Source organism: Thermobia domestica, chromosome 6 (assembly GCF_964235325.1).
Source record: "Thermobia domestica chromosome 6, izTheDome1.hap1.1, whole genome shotgun sequence".
Taxonomy (NCBI): domain Eukaryota; kingdom Metazoa; phylum Arthropoda; class Insecta; order Zygentoma; family Lepismatidae; genus Thermobia; species Thermobia domestica.
The window spans coordinates 206,286,281-206,298,979 of NC_137459.1; positions in this window are offsets into that span (position 1 = coordinate 206,286,281).

The window sequence follows — 12,699 nt, forward strand, 5'->3', positions numbered from 1 at the left end:
GAGTCTAATATTAGTTGGATCACCTGTTGTTTCCCAGGGTTCCAATAACGGAACAAAAAAAATGTGTTCAGTTTTGCTCAAGTAAATCAATTTTGACAACGGAAGTCCATGTTCTTTTGATTTTGAGCTGAAAATAGATATCACTGAAGTAGTTGCCTTCGCTAGAAGACAAGATGTGTGCTGAGAGGAGAAATACTTGTTGCATATATTTCGGGATTTATTTCTGCTTCGCCTTGGAATGGTAAAGGTGGGCACAATTTTTGTATTCTCATTCAGGACTTCCCTTGTTTTTAATATATAAGTAATAGGAGGTTTTTGAATCATAAAATATTTGGCTAAAAGTTCATGCAAATCAAACGTAAGATATGATGGCATAAGTTTAGATGTTTCAAAAATAAAACACCAGGCTTAAGTGGGGATACGCATTAGCTGCATTCTCTATTGAAAGATCTGGTATTGTGTACAGGTTTACATTGATGCTTAGAACTTTTTATATGCATCTTAAGTCCACAATTAAATGTATACAGAATTGATCCAACATGTGTCACTTTAATTTATATATGTCTGCTGAATATACTACAGTATTGAAAGAGTACCAGCTTTATTTGCCATTGTATTCAAACTTGTTCACCATGTTTCTTTGTATATCAGTTAACGCGTAGCGTTTGTTTAGAACAATATGTGCATGCACCCTTGTAAATATTTTAGAACATACATTTCCAAGCGAAAAAATGAGGACTGTGTAGATAACTGACTTACAACACACAAGTTTACGTTAGATTAGTTTGGTTTAGAAATAGTCTGATGTGAGGAATGGCATTTAGTAAAACTTAAGAAAATACGTTACACATACAATGGTACAGTTATCGATTCCATTATTGGATAAGTGATATATGGAGCAGAACAGTGATTATTCACATTTTGAAAGATCCTTGTAATATTTTTCGAAATAGTTCGGCAGTTACTTGAAAAAACTGTATTTTTTGCACATACTTATTATACAGGAGTTTTCTGTAGATGAGATCTTAGCTTCCTTGGAGGAAGATGATGACTTTACTGCATCTGACATCTACATTACCCATTACTCTTCCTGAAAATGTTACTGATAATGCTGAAGATAGCGCAGATGAAAACTAGGTTGCCAAAGAAGGAAACTACAAAAGATAGTACTGCCAAACACTGGTGCCCAATACAACAAATATATGGGAAGAATAGATGGAATTAAATAGAATCTTGATCTGTACAGAATATCAGTAAGGTCCAAGAAGTGGTGGTGGCCACCGATATTTGCTTTCTGTGTAGATCCCGCTCAACACAATGTTTGGTAATTGTATAGAAAGATTGAAAGAAAGAAGACGGGAACTATGACAATCTGCATTTTTGAATACAAACAATGTAAATATAGCTACGGAGATGTGGAAATCAACCTACAGTTGGTAGAAAACCGAAAACAGCGATGAAACTTCTTGAAAAAAAACATCTAAATCAGACATATTTGATTCTGAAGGAGATGGATTACTGCTAGCAGTAAAACAAGGTCACTTTGCCATGTGCAAACGTTCACTACGAGAATGAGTATGAAGTGCAAGGTACGTTTTCATCAAGCTTATTTCAAGATGTACTTTTCTAGCGAAACTGGAGCAGTCAACTTTAGTGAGCATGGAATACTTGGTTATAATTTATATTACGCTTTGCACCAAACATTTTAAAGTCACCATACGTTCCTCCGTTAGTATATGAAATTTAGATAGATGAAAATAAGATGTTTTGTCAGCCACATTTGCATTTCAAGTGAATATATATATTTTTTTTTGTCTACTAACATTTGTATCTCGAAAGGAAGTAAATATAAGATCATGAGTTATTTATTACAATGTAATATTTCAATAACAGGAACCCCACTTTAGCCTGGTGTTCCAAGAATGGAACAAAGTTGTTCATATCAAAACACACCCTCTCGTGCCTGGTGTTAAAATAAGGGAATATAAGTTATTATCAATGTCATCAACATTATTTGTGAAATACTTATCTCTCTGACATTTTTCGTCCCAAAGACCAAAATAATGAACTTTTAACTATATCGGAGAACAGAAAAAAAAACTTGGTTAAAAGAGGATTAATAAAAAAAAGAAGTAACCACAAAAGTAAAGAACAATCATACTTTCGAATAGTATTAAAAGAAACGACTTTTCAATTTATGAATGGAGAATTATTAAAACAATTCACGTCCCGATATGTTAATAAATTTCGCCAAGTTAAGAAGATGTGACTGGTTATGATAACGCGGCAACAAATTCCAAATGAAAGAAACAATGGAAAAGTTTTGTCACACCTCCGAACAAATTTATATGTGGAAGTTTAATCCTCGATATATGCACAGTTTCAAATTTTACTCCTATTAATTAACACCCACAAAACGCGGATTTATATTTTATTTACTCAGTGAGCAAACGCATAGCTCCTGTAATCGCAATATACCATTCGACTCCCGAGATATGTACTGCCACCTACAGAACTATCTCACCCCTCAAGGTCAATGACTCTCTCTCTCCATCAGACGTCGTCATCGACTTTGACATCTAAATTATTCTTCATATATGGGTGTCTCATCACATGATTTCTTCCTCGAATTAATCAGTACTCCAATTTGGTACACGCAACAGAAGAAACTACTAAGTCAATATATCTGTTGGAACTAAATTCACTTTATGGTTTAGTTTAAGTATTACGATAAGCAAAAGTACATTCAGACTTCCAAGTTTTCACATCCAGCAACACTAGAACCAAAAATGCAATTAAGGTTGGTTCGTTGAGAACTAAGTAAGATATTCTACAAGTTCTCAAGTTTGTTCGAAAGATGTCAGTGTAGCAAATGGCAAATATTAAGAAACATATATGCCTCTGTAACAAAAAAAATATGGATTAGAGACACTGTTTAGCATCTTCAGAGCGTTGATATCATTAGAAAGTCACAAATAGGTCTTATTTAGCCTCAGACATACCAAGGAAAGATGAATGTTGGACAAACATTCACTTCATTTCACAGGTTACAATATATTGTAAAATCTCTGAATGTCTTACATTATTCGTTTCAACGTTACCTTCAATTATGTTAGTTTTAATATATCTACTGAAACTTTACAAAATATCAAATTGTGCAGGGTGATTTGACTCTCGTCTTTGCTTCGCAAGAATTTCTTTTGTCCGCAAAATCATCTTAAGTTTCTAAATGTATTATTTTTATGAGTCCTTTATACATTAAAACTGACAAAAATATTTTCCGGGCCATTATTTGTTTCCAGGGTGTTTGGAAAGTGCAATTGAAAAAAAACAAAAGCAAAAAAAATGCAATCTATAAAAGTAAAAACAAGATGTGAAGTATGTAGTTTAATTCGTGATAAATATTGCATCACTAGAAAATGTGTCATATGCATCAAATATAACAAATAGTAAAAATTTATATATTTCACATCCCATACTCTAAGTAATCGAGAACTGAAATACCGTAAAGAAGAATAAACAAAAATGAAGTAAAATATAGAGAAATATGAATGAATGCTTCTGATAATATTTCAATAAGATCTACTTTCAGTAAGATTCAAGTATTTCTACTCTCTCTTTGTCTTGGTTAATATGTGTATGATTCTTGAATATCATCTGTAGATAAAGAGCTTCGAGCATAGATAATTTATCATCCACCTTCTGAAGACAAATTAAACTTTAAAGTATTATTTTGAACTAGAGTGGATTTGAACTGAAGACCTTAAGATTTCTAGACTAGCGCCTATAACAACTCGACTATTCTTCAACTATTGTCTAAATCTCTTATCTTGATAGTTGTCCTCATGAAACTAAGGCAGGTGACACAAAGAACAGTAGAAAAGTTTGAATTGAATAAAATATAAATTAACACAAACTTTCGGTTCGCGGAAAGAAGGCTAAGGTAACATTTCAGTAATTTACAATGGTTAACAAAATAACTTTGGCAAATGAACTTCGGGACCATCTTACGAGGATGTATTAGTGCACATTTAAAGTGTTAAAATTACAAACTATGAGAGCCCAATAGCAAAGATAGCAGAAGAAAAGGTCTTACAGTTTCCGACTCGTCGCATGTATGATAAGTAGCATAAAGTTAACAAAAACGGCGTGGCAGAGTGATGAGCATCTATGTCTCCAGTACAAGCAGTCCCGGGTTAGATTAGGCTCGGGTCATGTTTTTGCTTTAACCAATAAAGTACATTTGCAACTACAAGTAACATATTAATTTACAATATATTTATAATGCATAAAACAATAGAAATGTACAAATAAGTTGTAAAATGTTCCATGCTAACTAGCAACACAATGTAACCTACTCCGTAAATATATTGATATCACGAGTCATACTCTTGTTACCACAGTCGTCTTGTAAAAAATGCTGTTGACGTTTAGTATCTTTAATTGTGGACAATGTGCTAATTACAAAGGGATGAGGGCGAAATCAACTTTGGTACTACTGGACATAACTATAACCAAAGGGATTTCCCCTCGGTTCCCCTGTAATTCGCACGCTGTCCACAGATATAGGCAGTAAGCGATCAATTATATTTTTTTTTGCATAACAACTGTGAGGATAATAAGGCAACCTTACAGGAAGAAGCCGGTTCGTTCCCAAGAGCAGAACTCTGTTTAATAATATTTGAGATATAGTTTAAGATAGCAGGATATTGCAGGAGTAATGTACTGGACTTACGACTTGTATAGGTTCAAAGCATGGGTTCAAATCCTCTTGAAGCCAAAAGTTATTTTTTTCACAAAGTGATCGTGAAGAATCCAAAAGTACCTTTTCATACTAAACGAGCACTCCGTAGGAATACGGAAGCAAACCCCAGTATCAAGATAGAGGCGACTTACGAATGTTGATTGGGAAAGGGCAAGTAATAATTATGGAGGCTAGTAGGACAATTCAAATCACTTAATTGATCTGTAATATCCAATTTTCATGTTATTGTTCTTATAAACACACACTATACAATTTGTTAAACAAGTTTCTAGTAGACGAACCCGTGGAGTGTTGGTATAGAGTTGGACTTCCAAACGTAAGATCTCGGTTCGAATCCCCATCAAGTAGTATCTTTTCTCTCATAAAATATTTGCTACCTACAGAGATTCAACTGCAGTTGGATAAGCTGCAAGGCACACTGGCGAGAATCCGAGTAAACATTGCATGCGTTCTTCATCATGCACTGTAAAGATAAATGGTGTTCGCATTTATATTGGTCTCTCTCTCGATATATATATTGACGTTTCCTTGCCATGTCCTGCACCTTTCTCTTCTCTCTCTGTCTTACACACACCACACACAAACACAAACATTTTATGTCAAACAATTAAGTAATTTTAGTTTCTTGCTTAGTTTTAAAAAATATAGAGTATATTGCTAAACTATGTAAAGTATGTGTACTGTCGCTGATTTGTGAAGACAATGAGAAATGGAAGTAGTAGTTTTCTATTAAGGATGAAGGCGCACTTCTATTTCAACATTTTTGGCTTACATGTTTTGGAAGAAGAAATATTTAGATCCTGATTGTTAATTGTATATTTCAAGCATCATTTTTCGGATATAAGTCTTTGCGATATATCGACATGTCGATTTTGTCCATATCGATATTGTCATGGTGTTGTACATGTAATATGCACATGGAAATGGTTCTGAAAGTATAGATAAGACGATTGTCTAGGTCTAAGAGGTCAAACATGTGAGACAAGTGTAATGAAAAAAAAGATAAAGGGCAAGCAATTGTAACAAATGGTGCAAAGGGAAGAACTTCCAGAACGATGTAAGGGTAAAATGATGTGAAGCTTTATTTCTAATTGTTGGTAACAAAAGTTGCAATGGGAATAACTATGAAAATTCCCGGTTACACTGACCAACTTATCTATCATGATCCGTATGGCCCATACACATAGACGACATGTCAAGTCTGCAAAGTGGCGTGCGCAACAGTTTCTCGCAATAGTTCTGGCGGAACTGTAGCGACATGTCACCTTATCCTGTCCTTCATCCACCAGCGACTGGACACTTCCCTGGTAGAGACGAACTTTCAGATATACCCACAGCCAGAAATTCACAGCTTCAGATAGTGGATATTGCTGGCCACACGTCTGGAAAACCTCGGGAGATGATGTGATTATTAGTGAACTTTTCAAGAAACAGATCTTTCACTTGGCGACCGAACTACAATGTTGCTCCGTGTTGCACGAAAACAGTTTACGATATCACGGTATACTTGATAACTCCTTGGAATATCATTCCCTCAAAGAAAAGCAAACACATAATGAACGTTTTTGTAAGCCCACACCACACAGCCACATACGCAGAGTGTAATGGCCTTTCTTGCACAACATGTGGATTATTCGAGTCCCGAATTCTTCGTATTCACTGTCCCTCTTAGTGTAAAGTGCGCCTCATCAGTTCACAGAATACCCCACGGCCACATGTCGACGACTTCCATTTGTGTCAAACACGGAAAGGTAAACTCAAGGCGTTACGGTGATCTTGGAGTTTTAGTCGTTGTATTGTATGAATCATGTAAGGATAATAGTGTAAAACGGCCCTAAGAATTTTCCTCACTGTTGGCCATGGAGTGTAATTCCTATGACACCGCCGGAGCAATGTACGGGAATATGAGCGTGTACTGTGCGGTTCACAACAGCTACACCAACATTGTCAAGAAAATCCGTTCGAATTCTTCGCCTTCCTCTTCCTGAAGCAACACACAACTCACCCGTTGTCTCAAATTTCAGTACCATCTTCTTTAAGCCATTTCTTGATAACTCTCTTTTCATTCCTTTCAGTTGTCCATATTCCCTCATTGCTGCACTGTAATTGCTTTCGTTCAGATACACCAATTTTACAAACAGTACACGCTCCTCATGCAATCGCGTATATGAAGTGTGAGCTCGCATGAGATACGGCGTATACAGATCCACATTTTCCCCTGGTGGCAGAAAATGGAACTATTTTTCCACCGTAACTCGTTTCAGCATGGTCTTATTAACACATTTACCAAATTTCAATGAAAAACGTTCCTTACAGCCCCCGCTGGACGACCGTGAATAGCTGCACTCTAATTGTAACACCCAGTATATCGACATCGATATATCATCCTAAATTTTCGGTATCGATATTCTGGGGAGAGAGGTATAGGGGTCTCTACGACTTGCGATGGACCAAGGAATAAAACTTAATTTTTACAATAATGTCTTCAAATGGCAATTTGTTTGTTGCCCCAAATTGAAATGTATAAAAATAAACTTGCAAATTTCAAATATTATATCATGTAATTTCTTAGCAGCCATAACATTTCTGTTCCCGAAAAAAATAAACAAAAAAGCGCCTGTCAAAAGCAAATGCTCCTAACTTTACAATATAATTTATCACAAGAGAGTTTTTTTTTCTTTCTCTCGGAGATTTCCATCCCGTTTGGCCTTTGGGGCCACTCATTGAGAAAAGTGTATAGTACGCGACCTCTATATGGAGACATGTTCTTAGCCAGAGTAAGAGATTTTGAGAAAGGAAGAGAGTTTTAATTATATATATATATATATATATATATATATATATATATATATATATATAACAAGCGGGTTTACTTCTCAGATTTAATCTCTTTATCTGGAAGGCCAGCCGGACTTCTACGCCACTGGTGTTCCGGTGTTCCTTATTCATTTTTTGTCTATTTGTCCGTTCTGTGTAAATGTTAGATTTTGTGCTGTTAGGATTTTTATAAAACCTTTACATTATATAAATCGTTTCTTTATTTACGAGATTTTTTTTTTGAAAAAGATGAGAAACTGCTTTCCCTTTATATCTATTTCTTACCATTTATTTTATTTATTTATTTATTTTTTTTTTTGAGCTGCTGAAGGTCATTTTGTAAGTTTTTATTTCAGACATTGCCCTCGCCATAACAAAATCGTCATTCTTAACACTTTATTTTATTGTTATTTGTAGTTTGTCACACTGATATATTTGTAACAAAATTGAAGTTCGGTCAAACTCCTTTCTAATTCTGAACCATCCTAACGAGCCTGTTTTGTGGGTTGCCTACTATTGCAGGAAAGGTAGAATTTTAGGTGGGAATGCACTTTTGGAGCCGTCCACACATCTGTGTCTACAGGTCGGCGTCGTATTTGAGTGTGCCTGTTTGCATCTGCAATGAAGATGGCCTGACATTACAATCAATAATTTTTATTTAATGCACGAGCATTCACAAGTAACGTGCTCTGTCTACACATTTTTTTTCTATTTTATCTACTTCCTTTTCTCCGTCTTTTAGTTACCGAGAGTTCACTACTGCACCGTAAATTGGCCAGACGAAATGACTGTTCCAGATTTCGAATATTTTTTTTTTTTTAGTCAACACCTTTTTCTGATATCTTTACTTCCCTAGATTGTAAGAAATCTTTCTACAGGCAGCTCGATCCTGAGTTCGACATTGGAACGAATCGTACCCTCTCACATCGGAATTCGAACCCGTGTCACTCAGTTGTTGCGCACGCACCATATTTACTACAGTATTGCACCTCTTTGTACAAAACAAACGTGAGTTTTCTTGTAGTTAAAGAATTACCACTGTTCGTTAGAATGGCAATTAGTGAAAATTAAACTGATGTAAACGTCACATTTTAGTAAGATGCTACTTTAATAAAATTGCATTGTTGAAGCGGTAGTTTATTATCGATTTCCACGTGAAACAGAAGGCATGACAAACTAACATTGTAAGTCTATATTCAGCCTAAAGACCACATACCTGTGGGTATTGATGACCAATCCAGAAATACAGGGTCTTATATTTGCAAACTGGTAGTATTTAAATAAAAAAAAAAATGTAATTGCATTATACATTGGATTACAGAACTAGGATCTGGGATTAACTTGGATCAAAATCTTACTTGGATCCGGATCTTGCTTGCGATTCCCGATCAAAGATCCGGTTCATTGATTCAGCGTGTTAGTAGTTTAGTAGTGATTTCTTGTTGGTAGGGTGAAAGCACCAGTGGTCGTCACTTTAAGTTAAAAAAAAATCTCTTTTGTCTCTTCTGTGAGCATCCTGAACCTTTCGGAGCTGTAACGTAGTTGGAAAGACACATTGTTTCTTCCTATACTGGACCATGTAGCTAGAATCCAAAGTCGAATAGTCGTTGAAGCAAAAACAATATATTCATAAATCCCTTGTATTGCACCGGTAGTCGTCACCTCAAAACTGAAATGTCCCAGTGGTCGTCAGAGTTTGTCTTACCAGTGTTCGTCACTCACATAATTTGACATAATTTATTCAATAATTGTTAATCAGTTTAAGGTTAAGAATAGAATACAAAGTATTAAGTTTAATAACTGTGCATCACTTTTAGCATTCAAGAAATAAAAAAAGCATGTTTTTACATAGGCTCTACCTGCATTCTATAAGAAAGTTTAAACAATATAACTATACTATATTTGCATGTTGTTATTGCTCATTAACATTTTTTTATAACTCACAATTAGGCCTAGGGATGCGCTTCGTAACGAAAATTCTGTCTCGTCTCGAATCAGGCCCGTAGCCAAAAACTTCATTTTGGAGGGGTTTCGATAGGGCTTTGCGATATCTGGATTTAAATATCGATAATTCATAACTACAAAATATCGAAACTTGTTCGATATATCGAAATATCAAAAATATAAAAATATAAACAATATCAAAGTATCAAAAATATAGAAATATCAAAAATATGGAAACATCAAAAACTATCAATGCATCGATCAAAAAGTCCGATATCGATATTTTGATATTTGAAAATACCAATCGTTTCATCGAAATATCGCACAGCGCTAAGCTCCAACTGTTGCCACCTTTAAAATTAATGCGAAAATTGCTAACTAATCTTCTGTAAGTAGATTTTTTTTGGGGGGGAGGACTGGATCCCATGGACGAATTCCCTAGCTGCGTCGCTGCTCACCATTAACCACGTCAGTGGTCTAACTAGGGTGTGAAATCATGACAATCACAGTGAGGAAGGACTGACTAAGGAGTAAAGAAACAAATTAATTATACTGCTGACCACTAGATCACACATTAATTAGATATGAAATACATGTTAATTACATGTGAGTTACTGTAATTATTTTGCAACTTCTGACATTATCTTACTTTATTCTCCCTCTCCAATAAGTTTTTAGTGGAATGAATTTTCTTCCAAAATCATTTAGTGGGAGGAATCCCCCTGTCCCCCCAATATTTCGCACTCTGGGTGAAACTAGCGACAGAACAAGATTCACAGTTTTAATAAATCGGGTGAAAGTTGTGTTGGTGGTGTGTATTCCCGTGGGGACTATTGGTTCCTTTAATATATAAAGTATGATCCAATAATAGTCAGGTGTGGCGAACTCTAGTACAAGTAAGTAAAATGCGATCTAGTAGTCGCCAAGCCCATTAACGCATATAATTGCTCGTAGATATAAAATCTGTCCCGACAAACGTATTCTAGTGATATTAAATCTAAGGTTCAATTTCTCAAATTAATAAAAAACATAGTATCGCAATTGATAATTGACAAAAAACACACCTGATTCGCTTACGGTTTTACACAAGCACCATCCTGCATGCTTTTTCGTCACACAATTCGCTACTTTTCGCCAAAACGTTCATCCACCGACACACTGGTGTTACGCGTCATTTCCTCCCCAAAGCATTTCTGTTGGTACGCGTCATGTGACAATGTGATAAATAAATCTTTAAGTGTTTCGTCGCATGGTTATGCCGGTTAGTCTAAAAGACACTGTGATGATGAGAAATGAGTGAAATGGTGCAATGAAGAAAGTAGGATGAAACGGGAGAATCCAGTGAAAACCCACTCACACGGTGATTGTGAGAAAGAGTGTAACGAATCTAACATAATATATCTGAACTTTTAATCTCATGTACTTTTCTTATTTTAAGGATTTTAGCTCATAAACGACGACTACTGGTGCAGTGGCGACCACTGGTGCTTTTACCCTATGTATGCCAAGCACTGCTGACGAAAAATACAGACTTTTGTGTAAAGTCCTATACTTATAATTTACCAAATTCAACTTCACAGACATTGAAGAAGGAAGGATGAAATAAATACAAATATTTACAATTAGAGATGCAAGGGCTCGAAAAGAAAAACGGCTCTTTTGAAAAAAAAAACTCCTTTTTTTCTGCTTCGCTTTTTTGGTTGGGAAATATTGGGCTTTTTTCAAAATTCCGCTTTAAATTGATAAATCAGATTTTGTTTCGCTTCTCTATAACACAAAAAGTCATTTAATTAGTGGTTGATGCTGATAATAATATAAAACCTCGAAAATAAACTATGAATTTCGAAAAGATTTTTCAAACAATTCTTCTTCAACATATTTACATTATGAATTCCACAGGATTAACCAATGTATATAATAAGAATTTTTTAACCTCCTATATACGAAAGTAAGCAGAGTTGGCAAGAACCATGGTTGTTTTTGAAAATGCCAAAAACCCGTTTTTTGGGGGATGTTTAAACCAGGCTTTTTTGGTTTAATCCAGGCTTTTTTGATTTAGATTTTTTCCTTTATGTATTTATATTACATATTCACAGAAATAAGTTTGTTTCGCCTTGGTGTTATTATAGAACAGCAGGGTTATGCCGGAAGAACTCCCATTAGCTTAAAGAAGTCTGGTCAGTAAATTTCTTAAATTGATAATCTCCCGCCCTAGTCATCGGTAAAATCCCGTCATTACATGAAATGTAAGACAATAACGGGAAAATCTGCTTTGCATGTAAAATTTAAAGGTCAACGTATTATAATCAGAACGCTAAAACTGAGGTATTAAATTACAAATTTAGTACGTAGATAGCATTGAAAGTCCAATCCAAGCTAACGTTGGAAGCTACGTAGACAATCGATAAATTTTGCCAATTTCTATCAATATATTTAAGCAATCTTGGCTTCTTTATAAAACAACAGGCATTTAGGCATGCAGGCAGATATATAAAATTTGGTTTCGTTTCGCATGTTTAGGCTTAACATCCTTACGAAATACCGAGGTTATCAAGGAGAAGACTTTTGCTTAAACTGACATCCGAACCGCTACTTGGTTTACGTATGAAAGAAGGGTTGTGGTTCGACAGAGAATTGAACATGGGACACCTTGATTAAAAGGTGAAAGGGAAATAAAACTATTGCAGGTGGTTTGATATGTGGAAACGTCACCATGAAGTTCACATTTTCGCATTTTTCATTCTTTTATTATTATTATTATTATTATTATTATTATTATTATTATTATTATTATTATTATTATTATTATTATTATTATTATTATTATTATTATTATTATTTGGTTTAAACAAGTTATTAATAAAAAGTTGGTGTAAATCAGCCAACCCTAAAAGTAAACACTTCTTAAAAAAAAATACACAAATAACTAGCAAAATAGTATGTAGTATTTTTACTTCAAAATATTCCATACCCTCTTTTTGAAATAAAATAAAATTAAAATAAAACATAAGAGAAATACTTAGATTTATATGATACACTTAAAGGCTGCACATCTAGAGCTTTTGGTTCTGCATATTCTTGAAATTCTACAGTTAAGTTTTATATAACCACAATCACGGTTTACCCAATCCTCAAGTTTTCTGAATTTTTAACAAGAGGGATTCGACATATCA